Genomic DNA, 17,797 nt, shown 5'->3' with positions numbered 1-17,797 from the left:
AAGGATTTATACAAGATCAAAGTCGCCTGTAATAAGCAGACACGCCAACTGTGCCATGTTAATGTCAAAAAAATTCTGTTTCCTATTACTTTGTCACACCTCTGCAGAATTTCCCATTCTTACACAGTATGCAGAATTTTCTGCATGACTCTGATGTTTAAGAGCGGAAATGAGAGGGGCCCAGGCTATTTAACATTTACAGATTTTATAAACAAACAGCTGGTCCAAGCAGCACAATATTACTGAGTGAGCTATCCGGCAACAGAGAGCTTCTCAAATAATCACAAGTGGAATCAAGGGTGAAGAGACTGAACAAACAACCTCTCTGCCCCAAATTATATTGTGCTTATTTGGCATAGGCTCACATGCATTTTTTTAAACAAAAAAGTAAACAGCAGGGAAAAAAATTGAAGAGATGAAGTTTTCCTTTATGAAAAATGGAATAGCAAGATCAGATTTTGTTTACGTGGGATTGTCACTTCCTTGCGTAGAGGGTTTTAGCGCTTGTTTCTATAAACTTCTTTAATATATAGGTTCCCACAAGCTCTTGTAGTAATGACTTTTATTACATAATAACTCATTTCTGCTGCCCTCAGACCTCATCTGTCAAGAATTTGTCATAAAATTGAATTGATGACTCTCACTGCAGGCACCAGCAGCAATTTTATGTCTTTCTCCATCATTTTCCATTAGATTATTAAATTGTTATTATTATTATTAGTAGATTTTTATACTTAGATAAACCCTCTTTCTGATTACTTCTTAAGAACATTACAAGTCAAGGTGTAGGGCATATCTCATAAGTAGTAAATTCACCAAATATTCTCCAAAGAAGTCCAAATATGGAGTCTTTATGAATTAACAAAAGATTGTTAGGACATGTGGACATACATTCAAATCAATAACAAAGTGAGTCGCTGTAAAGGGGAAAGTGTGTCTGCCGCAACAAAAATCTGCTGGCAATCTGAAGGTTTCATCAACAACAGCAATCACGTCCAGCAGCCTTCCTCATGGTTTCCATCCTTAATCCCCCTCTTCTTCCTATCCGCTTAAAAATTCAGTTGGAAGTGCTGAGAATCTATTTTGCTGCACCTCTAATAACTTCTGACTTTGTTATCCTCAGACCTCACACAATGGCATAATCATATCTGCTGAGAGAAGCAGGGCGATAATGTAGCTTAGGTTCTGCATAAGATAGACATGAGAGGCACAAATCCAGAGAGAGAGTAACAGAGTGATGTGATGTAATCTTTCAAAAAAAGGCATGTAAGCAGGGCTTTGACCAATGAGCAGAAACAGTGAGAGATGAGGCATTTTCTGCTAACTTCAGAACGAAACCCAGAGGTGATAAAATTTGTTATTTCTGAGTTAATGAGATTGGAAGCTGTTTGTACTTTACACTGTAGATTGTAAAGTATTTATTTTAAAGTGTAAGAATTTGTGAAAATAGATCTATTTTCTATATATCGCATTTTGGAGCTGTTTTAGGGGTAAAGGTGGTCTCTGTTTATTTTAAATGAATGAGCGGAGGATTATAAACAAAAAGAGATGGCAAAGGTGAGTTTGTTGCCATGGATGCAAACGGAAGCAAATTTGCCATCTTTCATAATTGAAAATTGATTTGAGGGATTAGATTTACTGTTCTTTTATGATAGTAAACCATCTAGCATGGTATATAAATTATTTTCTGGATGTGTGTGTGGTCTTTTTATGAATGAACCGTTTCTTTAAATAATGCATTTAAGTTGAAGGTTCCTTTTGTGCAAGTACCACAAATTAATCTTTTTAAGGAGTCTTTTTGAAGTAAATCATGATGTCTTCCTAACTGTAAACAAGCTATTTATAGAAAGTACCTAACAATATCACATTTAAAACAATAAGTTTTAAGTTTAAAACAATAAAAAGGTGCAAAAAGTACAGGCTCAGTAAGATAACCATGGTCTTCACAGCCCCACTCACTGGCACCCTAATAGATTTTTTTTGTCTTAATATAGCGAAATTTTCCCCTCAGTTTCACAAAAAGCAAATAATAACTTTTGTATTCATGTGCCATGCCAAAATTTACCAAACGATTACTTTCTGTGAAAGTTTTATAAGTCCCCTTGAGATCATGTAAACATGGCTTTGTATGAGTATGTACATGTATATACGTTACATGTATGTACATGCATGTTAACAAGTACAAATAAATGACACTGCCCTGCATCCAAACCAAATCCTGCTGGTTTTTTTTTACATAACAAAATGAATTTTTGTCGGTACTACCTTAATGGATGGATATCCAGCTACTCAGAGCTTATGTGAGAGTATATAGTTTTTTGATGCACTGCAACCCAGTTATTGCATTGAGAGTTGTTTACCCTTAGCTAATTTAAATAGTAAGGTAGGCAAACAGCTATTTTTCAGGCTATTATTAAACTGGTGGATATTCTGTACCTCTTGTGACTGAAATTCAACATGTAAATGTATATTTATGCTTCAATCCCTGTGTTAACGGGTTGCATTTAAAACCACGTCGATGTTGTTCGTACACTCTGTGCTGGGAGTGACAATCGCATGCATGATGCATGAAGTACATGAGGATAAGGATAGCTGACATTTGGTTGCTCAACTTTCAGGATACATCTTCCCTCAGGGGATGGCCATTCTTGATGATAATCACACACGTGTATTTATACACACATACTGTACCGAAGCCAAAGCATGTGTCACTTAAGAGTACTGCAGTGGCAGACGTCCCTGTCAGTAACAAAGGTTTAGTACAGCTTAAAGAAAAATCTCCCATATCTTAATAACATCTCAGCATCTGTAAAGTAAAAAACATTACAGTTACAGGTATTTTATTTTTTTATTCACAAGTGAAGGGAAAAAAAAATTACTGAACCACGCTGAGGACCACAAGAATTTACAAAGCACATATTGAACAGCATCAGGCACACACATAACACTCTGACAGAATGATGGAGAAAGCAGCTGTTCAGCCAGGGCCACAGCTTACCGATGCAATCACGCTTTTATTTTTAAACTGGCAGTTTGTTTCTGTGAAAGAGACCAAGTGACAGCAATGATGGGAACTTTTCCCAACAGAAAGCATGATTAAAAACACTTCTGCTTCTCAGTACCTCATGGATTTTTCTTACCTTTGTGTAGTGATTGTTATGTGTTTCACACAACAGCACTTAACTTGTGTATTTTTGAATGTGATAGGTGTGGAGATAAGTTTAGTTTTGTTGTTGTACAGTTTGTACTAGTTCTGTTTCCAGCTCGCTCCTGCCTAACTTAATAAGCTTGTATTTGCAGTCATGAACATGATAGCAATTCAGACGAATAAAAAAAATGCATCATTGGAATGATGTGACAATTTACAAATAACATTTTTTTGTAATTATGTTATCACACAGCAACATTAAGCAGAAGTCGGGATACAGAGCCACTTCAGACAAATGTCAATATTGCTGAATTTCTCAGACTGTAAGTGTGACACGCTGCAAAATGTCAGTGAAGGGAAAGGTGGGGAGGGTTTGTGTGAACAGTTACTTCCTCACAGCCTTTTGTGGAGAGAAAAGTTGAGAAATGAAAAGAGTCTTGATTCAATGAAGCCTGAGGAATTAGGAGAAAGTTGGACCCAGTTGTGAGCTTTAGACCAAGATATAAAAGCTCATGAATAACCCACTGGGTGATTTGGGTTATTCATAACCGCCATAATCACAACAACCCCTGGTAGCCCTTGTCCTAAGTGAGACCTACACCTGAGGCATCCTCACAATCCCAGTCTGACATGATAAAAAATGAATAAACATGTAAATTTGCGCCCACAACATGAAGTTAATGTTAATGCAGAGACAAGATGTATGCATATAGTTAATTTCAGGCTAGGCTGAATCAAAAACTTAAAACTTTAAAAGCAAGCTGTCAGTATAATTAATGTCATATTATTTGCATTTTCCAATAGACTATTGAATATGGGCGGATGCAGTGTGAACCTAGTTCTTTGCCAGCTGGATAGATTTGAACTTCACATCAAGTTGTCTCTTTTAATAAGGTTACAAACTAAAAATTCTCCCTGGCCAGCTTTCAGAAAAGCTTTTAACCTGTGTTCTTTTGCACATTGCCACTTAAACACACATGTTTCGAGTGAAGTCCCACTGACGTCACTGGTTACTTGGATACTTGGTGCATAGTTTACCTTACTGTACGTGTAATTCAACAAATGGAGTTGTACTTATAATTTATACTTTGTTCAAATTATCCACGTGCTCCGTTTCAGCTGATACACAGCTACAGACAAAAGGCCCATCTTCTGTTTAGCTCACACCATATATCCTACTCCAGACTAGATTTGTTAGCTCTTAATGGTTCAGCTCTTTATTATTTATAAACAATCTTCCTAGAAAGACTAATACTAAGTTAATAAAGTTTTTATTAGAATAATAATAGTGGGTTTGAATTCAAAATGTAGAGTAAACACAAGGAGACTGTAGGTCACCAACCCTGACAAGAACAACAATCCCAACTGTCTATCACACATTTATGCAAACTGGACATCAGATAAAAAGTAAACTATCATACTATGAAATACCATATTACAATGGTTAATATTCTGTCCTACACTTTCTTACCCACAGCCCTTCTACTTCCAGTGTTCTGCTATAATGTACTTTATTACTTCGCCCCCACTTGCTAATGGTTCTGACTGGAAGTTTAGATGCCCAAACATACAGTACATAGTCAGGGTTTGACAACACTGCATTGTCATGGACTTCACTGTGGTTATTGTCATGTGACACCACACACCATGACTGCCTAAGCAAAACATTGTCATCTCATAATTTTTGAGCCTTTAACTGTCTGCTCTACTGCTGGAATCTTAGATTTTTGTGCAAGTAAACCTGCATGAACCGTCTCTACCACTTGGTTTGGGTATGTATGTAATACCAAAAATAAGTGTTTGTCATCCTAATACTGTTTCAAGTTTTGATCATTTAACTTTTGTTACTATATCTTCAACTGTTAGAACAAAAAAAAATCCTCATTATTGTCCCAAGGAAATGAAAAAATGCATTGAAATATTTTGCAGTGTGAACACTAAAGGATTAAAGCAGTGGGTTGTAAACAGTCTGTGTACTGCATGTGTAAACAGATGTTTCTATTCAACAAATTCTGCAAGGAACGTGTGTTCAGGTTTGACTGGGTCATAGTACACATTTATTTAGCCTCTTGTCAATATCCAGCATTTAACATTTTCACCTAAGAAAGTGGTACTTTAAATAAAAATGAGAGCGTGCTTGGCAGGTGTAAGTTGCAGCTTTGCACCTTAGTGGGTGTGTTTGCCGGCCTCCAGCCAGTGTTAAGTATAGGTACATTAAGATTTGATATTTACTTGATATCAACATAAAACTAACAATATTCTCACATCCCTGTTGCTGCTGCACCATATCTCTTCATGGAGAAGCAAACAAATATTTTCCCTAGAAACGGGGAAAATGAGTCAAGACAGGGTTAATGAATGTCAGAGAGCAATGAGAAAGGATGTGGCAAAAGCCCTGCAACTGCAGCATAGTGTCCTAATTCTTAACTAGATTCAGTAAAAAAAATCCACATAAAAAGAAAATGCATTACCTACTAATAAAATGATATTGAGCTTTCTATGCCCTGTTCATGGCACCGGTTTAAATATTACATTTAAACTAAATGTAACCCATGTCACAGACCATCATATGCAAACAGGTTCACCAATATTAAACAGTTAATTACAATACGTAGATAAATGCAAATTGCTAGAGAGTTCATATAGTTTGTCATTTTTTTTTCTTTTAATAAGGTCTGAAATACAATATAGTTAAAAATTAAAAACCTTGTGGGTGAAGTATTCCTCCGCCTGGCCTTTCACCTTCCTCCCCCTGCAACTGCAGGTGCATCCTGTGTGACACAGACAGGAGGAGAAGTAGCTAAGAGCTAAAGCTAACAACAGAATTTTAACTTAACCGTTGCTGGATAAAAGCTAAAGTTTCCAACCAGAGTTGACCCCTGGTACTACCAAGATGTTGTACACCTAACCAAGGATGGTTTTGGTGAGTTGTCTGTGAGTTACATCTTCTTTTCAGAAATGTAGGCAATGTGACGTGTTTACACGCCTTGTGCTCTGTCGGTTAAACAGGTAAAACTTGATTACTTGAGTAAAAACTTTACTTTGAACATATGTGTTAAATCACATATATTTTATTTTCGTGATGTTTTCTAAGCCTGTATTTGAAGTTAATAGACTTCTTTGTTTGTTTTTTCACTCATGAAGTTTAATGGTATGAAAGCTCGTTAAGTTTTCCTACAGCTGGACTACTGGGTTTGTCATGTGTTCCGGTTGTCTTTGGAATTAAGAATGCAGAGGAATTTTTGCCAGAAATGACAAAGTGATCTTGTTTTTTATGAAACTTATAAGTTTCAGAGGACCCCAATATTCCAGATTTAAAGATGGCTGCACCCACAACCACTCATAGTTCATTCTTGTCTTTATTAAAATTCTTTGAAATATATTTTAAATTTGTGGTGTAAACAGCAGCGAGTTGTTATTGATAATTACATTGTTAGAGCAGGCTTGTTCATGAAAAATCACGTTAATATGTGTGGTTTATTAATCATTAACAAAATTGGCTGGTGTATGTTCTCATACACTATTTACAATGGGTTTGTTATTTTCTAGTTTTATACGACATTTCTAGATGCTTACACGTGTCATCTACTATCTGCTTGGAATTCTGAGACAACTGGAACCCACCACTAGTTTCCAATCTCTTGCATGTGTGCAGTTGCAGCGGCTGACATGCACACAGAGACATCAGAATCCGTACTTACGGAAGCTGAAAGGATAAGGTTTGAGTTTTTTCCTCTCGTTGCACCACATCCCTCCTGCAGTAGGGTTGTGGATAAATTTACCTTTTCTTTTCTTTTTTTTTTTATTGAAACTGAACAAGACATGTACTGTCAGAAAACTGAACTGAAATTCACAAGGTTGCGTTCCAAAACAGTTTGTTGTGTTGATTAAAGAGAATGTAAACTTAAAGGGTCTACTCATTCACCTTAAAGGTGAATTAAGTCAACTCAGAGGAGTTCACTTATGACATTGTGCTGAACTTAAAGGGTCATTTTACAGGTCGTAAAAAGAATTAATTGGAAGTTAAAATTTGGCCGAAATAACAGAAACTAATTAAACCTGAAGGTTACAAACAAAGATGTTATGACTAACAAACTCAACATTGTGTAAAAATGTGTATTGCATGTTGTTACGTGTTTATGTGTTTAGTAAATTGCCGACTCGTAGTATTAGGATCCTGATTATGGTCACTGATTTTAATTACACAACCACTCCTCCAAACCTAGAACTGCTCCAGTAGCTCCTAATTCTCTGAATTACAGTGACGTAAATGCTACATTAACATGTGTTGCATACACACTAATAATCAGTACACTACCTAATGCAATGTGTCAGATTTATTCTGTTTTTTGTTTTTTCTCTGATAATATCAAAGGAAAGGTTAAGCCTTGTGAATGGGTAGGAGACATGATAGAAATATTGATAATAATGTATTTTGAGACTGTTTCTTTCATACATACTTAATATATTTGGTTCTCAAGAGAAAGGAAACCAGTTTGGAGCATGTACATTTTTTGAAATGCTCAGTTTACAGTGACAGCAAACTTATAGGACAGAAAAGATTACATTCAAATCTGAACTCCAAGGCATGAAAGACTTACTAAGAGTACATGTTGTTTATAGAAAACAGCAAAGTAAAATCTGTGGGGAACAATATGTAAACTGGTAAAAGCTGACAGGAGGATACAAAGCACAAATATCTGTGATGCCACAGAAAAAAATGAAGATGCTAAATTGCAGCAATTGTGGCAGAAGTTTAGAACTGTGCAAGAAAAAAAGAGCACATTCACAAATTTCAAAGGCAGCTTTGTATACTTGTCTAACCATTTCACAAGAGCAAAATACAAAGGATAGACGATTGATATTGGTGCATAATGAAAACCTGAGGATTAGGAACAAGAAGGTTTGTAAATGGCTACAAATTTCTTCTCCCCATGGAGTGAAATTGTAAAGGCTCCTTTAGTAAACACCGATTCGAAGTTGTCTTTCAGTCAGAGCGCTCAAAGGTTCTTTGAATTTTTATGTATAAAACACTATCACTCCTTTATATGTAGACACAGTCAAAGAAGAAAATGTGTTTCCCTTCGGCTGTAGAGTCCATAGTAATCCTCAACAATTCAATGTCAAATCTTTATCATGATCCCTGTTGCTTCATGAGCAAGAAGGCTTTAAAGAAAACAATAAAAACATGTTCTTTTTTAAACACTAAAGCATTTTTGCTGGCAAAGTTATTTTTTCTTTTTACAAAATATGAGATTAAAAAACAACTAAAGGTTTACACTTGCTTTGGCAAACAAGAGCTGTTATACTAAATTCTTCGATTTTGGTTATTCAGTAGAATATTTCAAATACAGCATGCCTCTGTGATCTCTTATTTATGTATTGTGTTTTAAAATGATCTGTTCAAAGCGAGCTGGGGCCATTTGTACAAACAGCATATTTATTTCACTGATTCCTCTACTACAGCTGCTTGTAGCGCAGTTAGATGTCAAAGGCATTTTTACAATGATAATACTTTACAAGTTCTAACTGTAGTTGCATCATGAATTCCATGTACTGTATATAAAATGTAAAATAGATTAAATGGTGCCTCATTTATCCCTTATACACTGTAACTAGTTTCATAAATATGCTATCACTTTCAAATAGAATTAATAACATATTTTTCTTTTGGAACTTAGAAATAATAGACATAAAGATATAATACAGCAGCTATCATGGATGAACAATTAAATCCCTCTCAACTTTAAAAGAAAGATTTATTCTCCATGAGTAGTTTCGGTTTCATTTATGAAAAGTGGAGCTTGTGGACATTGTCTCTAAAGTGAATGGGAGACAGAAAACTGACTACAACTGTGCAGAATAGTTGCTTTCATAAGTCAATGCATGGTTAACTCTCTTTGTGAAATTGTGTATGGATGTAATGAGTGCATGCATGACTAAGTATTCACACTAGAACAACAATGAGTGTTCATTCATCATGCACTCCTACACAGTGTCAGTGACCTCTTCCACATATATGTAGGCATGATCAAGTTTGCACATTTCATAGCAAAATATCAAAGGAACTGATTTGGTCTTTAAAAATGAAAACACACACACACACACACACACACACACACACACACAAAATAAATAATTCAAACCTTATGAAAGTCAATACAATTACAGGAGCAAAAAATGAAAATAACAGGAAATAGAACAGTATCTGGAAAGCCAAAGGACACACATGATCCATCTACTATAAAGCAAGAACAGACTGAACCGGTTGACAGCCAGTAAAATATAACCTTGCAAGTTCAGAGCAACTTCTCCTTCATCTGCTCCATAAACCTGATTAATCGTAAACTCAGACTTTCAGTCCTGCTGGCACATCACTGAAAAACTCTCCCACAACTGCTGCTAACAGTGAAGCCTCCTTAGACTGCTGTCACTGAGTGGCTCGGCATGGGTTATGTCATGGGTTATTTTTTTTTTTTTGGAATACTTTATTTTCATTTTTAATTTTACAAAAACAAGATCAAACAGACAAACAAAGAACCCCCCACCCACATTCCCAAAAGGATGCTCCAATATCTTAAGTAGTTTTACAATACAGTACAATACTTTGAGGTCAGTCACATTCCAATATCACAGTATCCATGTAATCAAGATAGGGCTGCCAGATTTGAATAAAGGTGTTGTATCCCTTTCTGAGACTATATGTTATCTTTTCTAAAGGCACACAGTTATTCATTTCTAAATACCATTTAGTTATGGACAAAGGGGAGTCAGATTTCCATGTGACAGCAATACACTTTCTGGCCACTGCCAGGGCTATGTCCAAAAATTTGATTTGAAATTTGTGAAGTGGTTTATCAATGTTCATAAAGCTCCCCAGTAAGCAAAGTTCTGGATCAACAGGTAATGAAATTTGAACAATTTTAGTCAAGACATCACAAAAGTCAATCCAGAAATTTCTCACCTTAACACATGACCAAGTACAGTGTAGGAAAGAACCCACATCTGTAGCACATCGAAAACATGTATCGGATAAATCGGGTTTAGACTTATGAATTTTCTCTGGAGTCAAGTAGAGCTGATGAAGGAAATTATAGTGGACAAGCCTGTACCGTGCATTAATAGTAGCAGATAAGCTGTCTTGACACAGCTCTGACCAAAGTTGGTTTTCAATTGTGATATTTAAGTCTGACTCCCACCTTTCCTTAGACCTATACAAAGTCGGTTTAGAACATTCAGATATTAACAAAGAGTAGACTTTAGAAATAAATTTATATGGTCCATTATCATATATCAACTCTTCCAGTTTAGTGAGTTTAGGTAAAGCCATACTATTCAAGTTGCTTCTCAGAAATGACCGCAGTTGAAGATAACAAAAGAAAGTATTGTTCGACAAATTGTATTTTGTTCTTAATTGTTCAAACGTCATGAAAAGTCCATTCTGATAACAGTTCTCCAATTTACGAATTCCATTATGATGCCATGATTCCAGGATCTTGTTGTTTACAGTCAGGGGGATAAGTCCATTTTGCTTTAAAGGTGATTTTGGTGACAGTCCCATCTCCTTACCAATGTTTTTATGTGCGTCATACCAAAGCTTAATGAGATGTAATAAAATTGGATTATCAGTCTTTTTTTTTAAAATTCGGTAGTTATATTTGTAAACAAAATCACTGAAAAAACTGTCTTTCAAAGAATGAAATGCAATATAAACCCAAGATGGAGTCATATCCTCCTCAAACAAAGACAAAAGAAATCGCATTTGGGCTGCAAGATAATATTTTCTAAAGTTGGGTAGTTGAAGTCCTCCTGACTTATAGTCCCAAGTCAACTTCTCCAGAGATACTCTTGGTACCTTATTATTCCAAATGAACTGTCTAACATTTTTATTAAGGGTTTTAAAAAAGGTTTGGGGTAATGAAATAGGTATTGATTGAAAGAGGTACTGCAACCTCGGTAAGATGTTCATTTTAATGCAGTTAATCCTACCAATTAAAGTAAGAGGAAGGCTAATCCATTTGTGTAGATCATCCTCAATTTTTTTAAGCAGCGGAATATAATTCAATGTATAAAGATTTTTTAAGTCATTGTCCACAACTATACCAAGGTATTTTATTCCAGTTGGGGCCCATTTGAACACAGATGCATTTTGATACACAGAATAGTTAAATGTTGTTAATGGAATTATTTCACTTTTGTCATAGTTTACTCTATATCCCGAAACAGTGCCATATATGTCCAATAACTCCTGGAGTCGAGATAGAGAGTGGGAAGGGTCCGTTAAATATAAGAGAACATCATCGGCCAATAAATTTATTTTATGTATTGTCTGACCAACCTTAAAGCCCTTTATGTCAGGGTCCCTCCTGATTGCCTCCGCCAGAGGCTCAATGGCTAAGGCAAACAGACTTGGGGACAATGGACATCCTTGTCTACTTGATCTATCTAGGGAAAATGGTGACGAAATTTGCCCATTAGTAGTAATCCTTGCTCTTGGATTATGGTATAGGGTTTTCACCCAGTTAATAAATACTTGTCCAAAACCAAATTTAGCTAACACTTTAAATAAGTAGGGCCATTCCAGCCTATCGAAGGCTTTCTCTGCGTCTAAGGCCACAGCCACCGAGTGATCAGGTCTCGATTTTGCTAAATGGATAATATTAAAGAATCTACTTAAATTATTGGCAGATAAACGTTTCTGAATAAAGCCAGTCTGATCCGGGTTAATTATTTTGGGTAAAATTAGACTAAGTCTATTAGCTAATACTTTAGAAATCAATTTATAGTCTGAATTCAATAATGAGATGGGCCTATAAGATGCACATTTTAACGGATCTTTACCTTTTTTAAATATAACTGTGATTATGGCACTTGAGAAAGATTCAGGAAGCGTATGTGTCTTCGACGCGAGGTTAATTACATCCATAAGCATTGGGGTAAGTAAATCTTTAAACTCTTTATAAAATTCAGGGGGAAACCCATCCTCTCCCGGGGATTTATTGGAATGAAGCGAGCTTAGAGCTTTTATAATTTCTGCCTGAGTAAAGGGAAGGTCAAGATTTCCCCGGTCCTCTTCACTAACATTTTGTAATTTGATTGTAGACAGAAAGTTATCAATATGTGTTAAATCACTGGGTAATTCTGATTTGTACAAATTTGAATAGAAGTGTCTAAATGTATCATTTATTTCTGTTGGGTTATATGAGATAGGGCCTGCTCCAGTTCGGATGGCATTGATAGTCCTAGAGCTTTCCTCTGCCTTCAGTTGCCAAGACAAAATTTTATGTGCCTTCTCTCCCAATTCATAAAATTTCTGTTTAGTTCTTAAAATGGCTCTTTCTATTTGGTAGGTATTCAATGTATTGTATTGAAGTTTTTTCTGAACTAAAGATTGATATATGTCTGAGGAACCATTTCTTTGATAATCTTTTTCCAGTAGTAAAATTTCTTTTCCCAACTTATCAATATCCTCTGTGTATTGTTTTTTTAAACCCTTAGTATAAGAAATAATCTGTCCCCTCAAATAGGCCTTTAACGTATCCCATAAAATAAAACTATTGGGAGAGGAGGCACAATTTGTTTCACAAAACAACTTTATCTGATCCCTTATGAATGCACAGAAGTCAGCTCTCTGAAGAAGAGTGGGGTTAAGACGCCACCTATAGGGTGTTTTGGGCTTATCTGGTAACAAAATGGACAAGGTTAATGGTGAGTGATCAGACAAAGTTCTAGATAAATATTCAGCATCTAATGCTCTGTGAAAGAGCTGGGTAGACAATAAAAATAAATCAATTCTAGTGTGGGACTTATGAGGGCTCGAATAAAAGGAATAATCCCGAGTCTGAGGGTGCATCTGCCTCCAAATGTCTATTAAATTTAGGTCCTTCATATATGTTTGAGTGGTCTTAGCTGCTTTAGACTTAGAAATGGTCATAGTCGACTTGTCCAGAGTAGGATCTAAACAAAAATTAAAATCACCTCCTATAAGTATATTTTGTTGCCCCCCTGCAACTTTTAAAAATATATCTTGCATGAACAAATCATCATCATAGTTTGGTGCATATAAATTCAGGAGTGACCATTGTTCTGAGAATATTCTACAATTGACAAAAACATAACGTCCTGAGGGATCAACGACAGTATCAAGTATTTCCAGAGGTGTATTTTTATTTATCAAAATGGCCACTCCTCTAGCCTTTGAATTAAAGGATGACGACACTACCTGTCCTACCCATTCTCTTTTTAATTTTTTATGTTCTTGCGAAGTGAGGTGAGTCTCTTGTAGAAAAGCAATATCTACTTGTAACTTTTTAAGATATGTCAAGACTCTTTTTCTTTTAATTGGCCCATTCAACCCATTAACATTAAAACTGGTAAATTTCAACACACTATCCATAATAATTCCGTTTTAGGTAACATACCCTGACCTCTCATATTATTACAGTAAGTACCTGAACTACACTGTGTAAAATATAAATGGAGCACCCAAACAAAAAACAAAAAGTAAAATACCCCAAAAACAGAAACACAATCCCACAGCGCCAACCCCAGAACATGTGGCACATCTCCCTTCATCTGGAATGGTCTTGTATTCGTGAACAACAAAACTAAGTCAAGTCCAAAGTCTCTTGTCCCCTGTGGGGCCTCTAGTAAATAATATAAAATATAGTATAAACACTCTCAAATTAAATGTTAAATAATAATGACTGCCATTACAATTTCTCTAAGAAAATCAGTCAAGCGGACAAAATATAACAGAGGTAACTTACATGTTGCACCATGAGTGAAAAAATATGTCACGTAACTTGTCAACACCTCTCTTTAGTTCTCCCATACGTAGTCTTTCACAAACGTTGCTGCTTCTTTTGGTGTTTTAAAGACTTTTCTTTTTCCGTCTGGAAGTGTTATTCGCAGAGTAGCAGGATAGAGTAAGGCAAACTGGACATCCCTGGATCTCAGCTCTTTCTTCACGCGGTCGTATTCCTTTCGACGCTTCACCAGGTTAGCGCTCAGATCAGGGAAGAACATCACCGGCGTATTCTCGTACATTATGGAGCCGTTGTTTTCCCTGGATAGCTTTGCGGCCGTGCGGAGTATCCTCTCCCGGTCCTGGTATTTCAGCAGGCGTATCAACACGGCTCTCGGCCTCTCCTCCGCGGGTGGTCTTGGTCCGAACGTCCGGTGCGCTCGCTCTATTATAAGCGGTTCGGGAAAATGTTCTTGTCCCAAAACAGTCGGCAACCAGTTGGCAAAAAACGTAACCGGGTCATTCCCCTCACAGCCCTCACGTACATTAAGGACACGGATATTATTGCGTCTGCTGTAATTCTCGAGTGACTCAACTTTCTCCATCAAAAGCTCATTGTCTTTCGTTAACTTTTCCACCCGCGAGTCCAGTACGGTGAGCTGGTCCTCCGCCGTCCCAATACGCTCCTCCGCTTCAGTGACGCGGGATGTCAGGCTGTCAAGTATAGTTTTTAATTCCAGTATGGACTCGTTAATCTCTGCAGTTTTGGTGTCTAGCTTAGTGGAGAGGGCTTGATTTCCGCTACGTATCTCTTGAAGTATGAGAGCGTTTTCCCCGATAGGTTGCCCCTGACCCTGCGCCATCTTGCTAATGTTAGCCTCTTGCTGTTTTTCCTCTTCGCACGACGAGAAATGCACATATGTTGAATTAGCTTGCTTGTTTTTGGATCTTAAGTCCATTGTGCATCTTATAAATAAGAATATATAATAAATGTTGGCATGACAAAGACTTAAGAGAGTGTTTAAAGATGAATCTTGGAGAGCCCACAGATGTGCGTCTTTCTAGCTCAGCTGCATCACGTGACCCCCCCATGTCATGGGTTATTTATACAAAGTTGAAAGATAAAATACACAGACATACATAGATGTGCACTAAATACATTCCACACATGGATGCAGGCTTTTTCGTACTGTCTGTAACAGTGTCACCACTTGTACCAAAAAAATCGGGCTTATGATTAATTTTAATCATAATTACAGCATATTTAACGTTACAAATTTTACAGCCTTATGAACAGCAAACAGCTAACAGCCTGTACCTACTCAGTCGATCTTCCTTCCACACACACACACACACGGTAAACACGAAGAGAACCGTCCCTCTTAACTTCCAGCCAGTCAGAGACTTTAAATGAGACACCTCATCATTTGTTCTTCCAGCATGTTCAAAGACACTCTGTAAATGTCACTAGTAACAGAATATTCTTTAATCTCAGATTTTTGTGAGCATAGAAACGATCTTAACATGACAGTTACGTGTAAAATATCACAGTCTGTTACAATATGAACTATGTTAACCCATAAAAACAATACAATCCACAGACTTTTATTATTATGGTTTTGGTCAGTTTATGTTTATTTTATTTTTCTATTTAATGTTTGGTGGCATCGTTGATGCAAAAATAGCTTTGTTAAATTATTTAGATTTTATCTTTTAAGTTCATTTTGTGATAATGTTGTTACTGGTCTTGGGACACATCTGGAACTCTGCTTTAAGAGCACTGACAGAACATTAAACCATGAATATTTTTGTCCGTTTAGGCAAACTTTTACTCGAAATCTGGCTGTTTTTTTTGCTGTGTGAGAGCATATTGCACAAGTTTGTTGTAAAAAAAAAAAAAAAAAGTATCCGAATTCCATTTTTGTTTTATCTAATAACATTTTATACATAAGCCTGACATGGGTCATTTTTTTCTCAGATATTAAATGTTAGACGTATCACAATTCAGGAAAAGCTAATAATTTACATTTTTTTTCTACTTGGGATATTATATATCCTTTTATGTATTCTCAGGTACATCATCTCTCTGTATTGTGTACAGGTATAATCATAATTAAAATTCTAATTATTTATTTGATCTCTTTTACATTTTTATGTTAAATATCTTATTTTTTATTTTTATCTTATTCTATGTCTTGCATTTCCTACCGTTTACCGTGTGTCTTGCTGCTGTTATACTGTTAACCTCCCTGCTGTGGAACTTAGAAAGGAATCAGAATCTAAATTTGCTCGCAAATAATATGATGAGGATTTAATGAAAAGTTTGAAATGTTTGTTTTATTAAATATCTAATAAAAAGGGAGATAAAAGTGATAAAAATGTATCACAATCCCCAGCTGACAATTATGAAATTGCCCTCTCTTCCATTTACACATCTCCTAAAGATACTCCATTTATACCATCATAAACAATAGAAAAGTAAGAAATCCTCATATTTCTGGAAGTATTTGTAGCATGACTTGATTATAAACGATAAAGATCAAAATAGATGGTAGCCTGCCAATCCATTAATTGACTTAACAATATTCTGTGAAACTCATACTTGAGTAGATCTGCAGATATTTACTTTATAAAAAAAAAAAAAAAATTGACTAAAAGCCATAACTGTCTACTTTTTTGTAAATCAACTATTTGAGTGACTGACTCGTGTTTTTGAGAATGAGTCACCCTTGACACCACGAGTCAGTCATGTTTTCACTTATAACCATGTGCATGTGTTTTAACCAGTGCACCCTGGGAAAGAAATCCAACCTTTTTCCCCCACATTCTTCAGATTTTTCCAGAAATATAAAAAAAAAAAGAAAAAGTTCATTATGTTACAAAGACAACTTTGTCTTTTGTTTGACATATTGTTGCTCAGTGGGGTCTTTGCTCTCACTGTGGTCCTGACTATCACGTGACACCAAAATAAATTTGGTGGATGGCAGTGAGCATTACAGATTTCCTCCAGCAATAACGGCAGCAGGCATGACAAAGCTCAGTATCTAATGCTCAATATTGGATGTGGGCTTCGCAATTATTATTATAGCTGGCAGAGTCATGTAGACTATCAGCAGTATAAGATACTGGGATGTCTGGTCCTCTTGACTTGACAGGACACCCGCTTCATATCCTCCCAAAGCAATCACATCACCCTGTGTAATGCAAATGTCTGGCATTTCTGACCCCGTCATTCATGCTGTGATTATCAAAATAATAAGAGCATAAATGGCTTTATTTCTCACTCACAACTCCCTATAAAAAATGAGCACTTCATAAAAAGATTTATTCCAGCTATGATTAAATTAGAGAACAAAAAGGCTTGAAGGCAATAATATTTGACTCAGTGATTTGTGCTTGCTTTTGTGCTGTGGTGCAGTTTAAGGAAGCAGCACCGGAACTGTGCAGAATCAATTAGACAAATCAAATTGACTATTCAGATCAGCTTTTCAGTTATCTAATCAATTAGAGTATATTTTTAAAAAATGCACCAATTATCCTCTGCACAAATATGCTCATGAACTATCTTCATGCAACTTGTCCAGGTCCAAGCATAAAAGTAATTATAGTCAAACCACTGAAGGCAAAGATGAGGCAGAGAGAAGCAGCAAAAGGGAGAGCTGCTGAGAGTTAAAGCTCACATTACTAACGGAGGCATGTGTATTTAGAAAAGCTACATTGGGTAACCCTGTTTGGATTTCATGAGTTTCAATTACAAGCACATTCATTGCAAAGGATTACTACAAAGCATCAGGCAAAAGCAAGTCACATGAAGGGGTTTAAACATAGCACCTCGTTATCAACATTTCAAACTTTATATACTGTAGCGCATTACATCATGTATGTTTTGTATTTAGTATTTT

The 17,797-nt window shown here is 36.1% G+C and overlaps 1 protein-coding gene across 1 annotated transcript in view; it reads right to left on the bottom strand.

Moving 5' to 3' along the window:
* The window catches only part of opn7b (opsin 7, group member b), an 86,926-nt gene that overhangs the window by 68,362 nt on the left and 767 nt on the right, over positions 1–17,797 (bottom strand). The gene's annotated exons all lie outside the window — the stretch shown is intronic.

Source organism: Melanotaenia boesemani, chromosome 13 (genome assembly GCF_017639745.1).
Source record: "Melanotaenia boesemani isolate fMelBoe1 chromosome 13, fMelBoe1.pri, whole genome shotgun sequence".
NCBI lineage: Eukaryota > Metazoa > Chordata > Actinopteri > Atheriniformes > Melanotaeniidae > Melanotaenia > Melanotaenia boesemani.
This window is presented reverse-complemented; position numbering and strand designations above follow the sequence as displayed.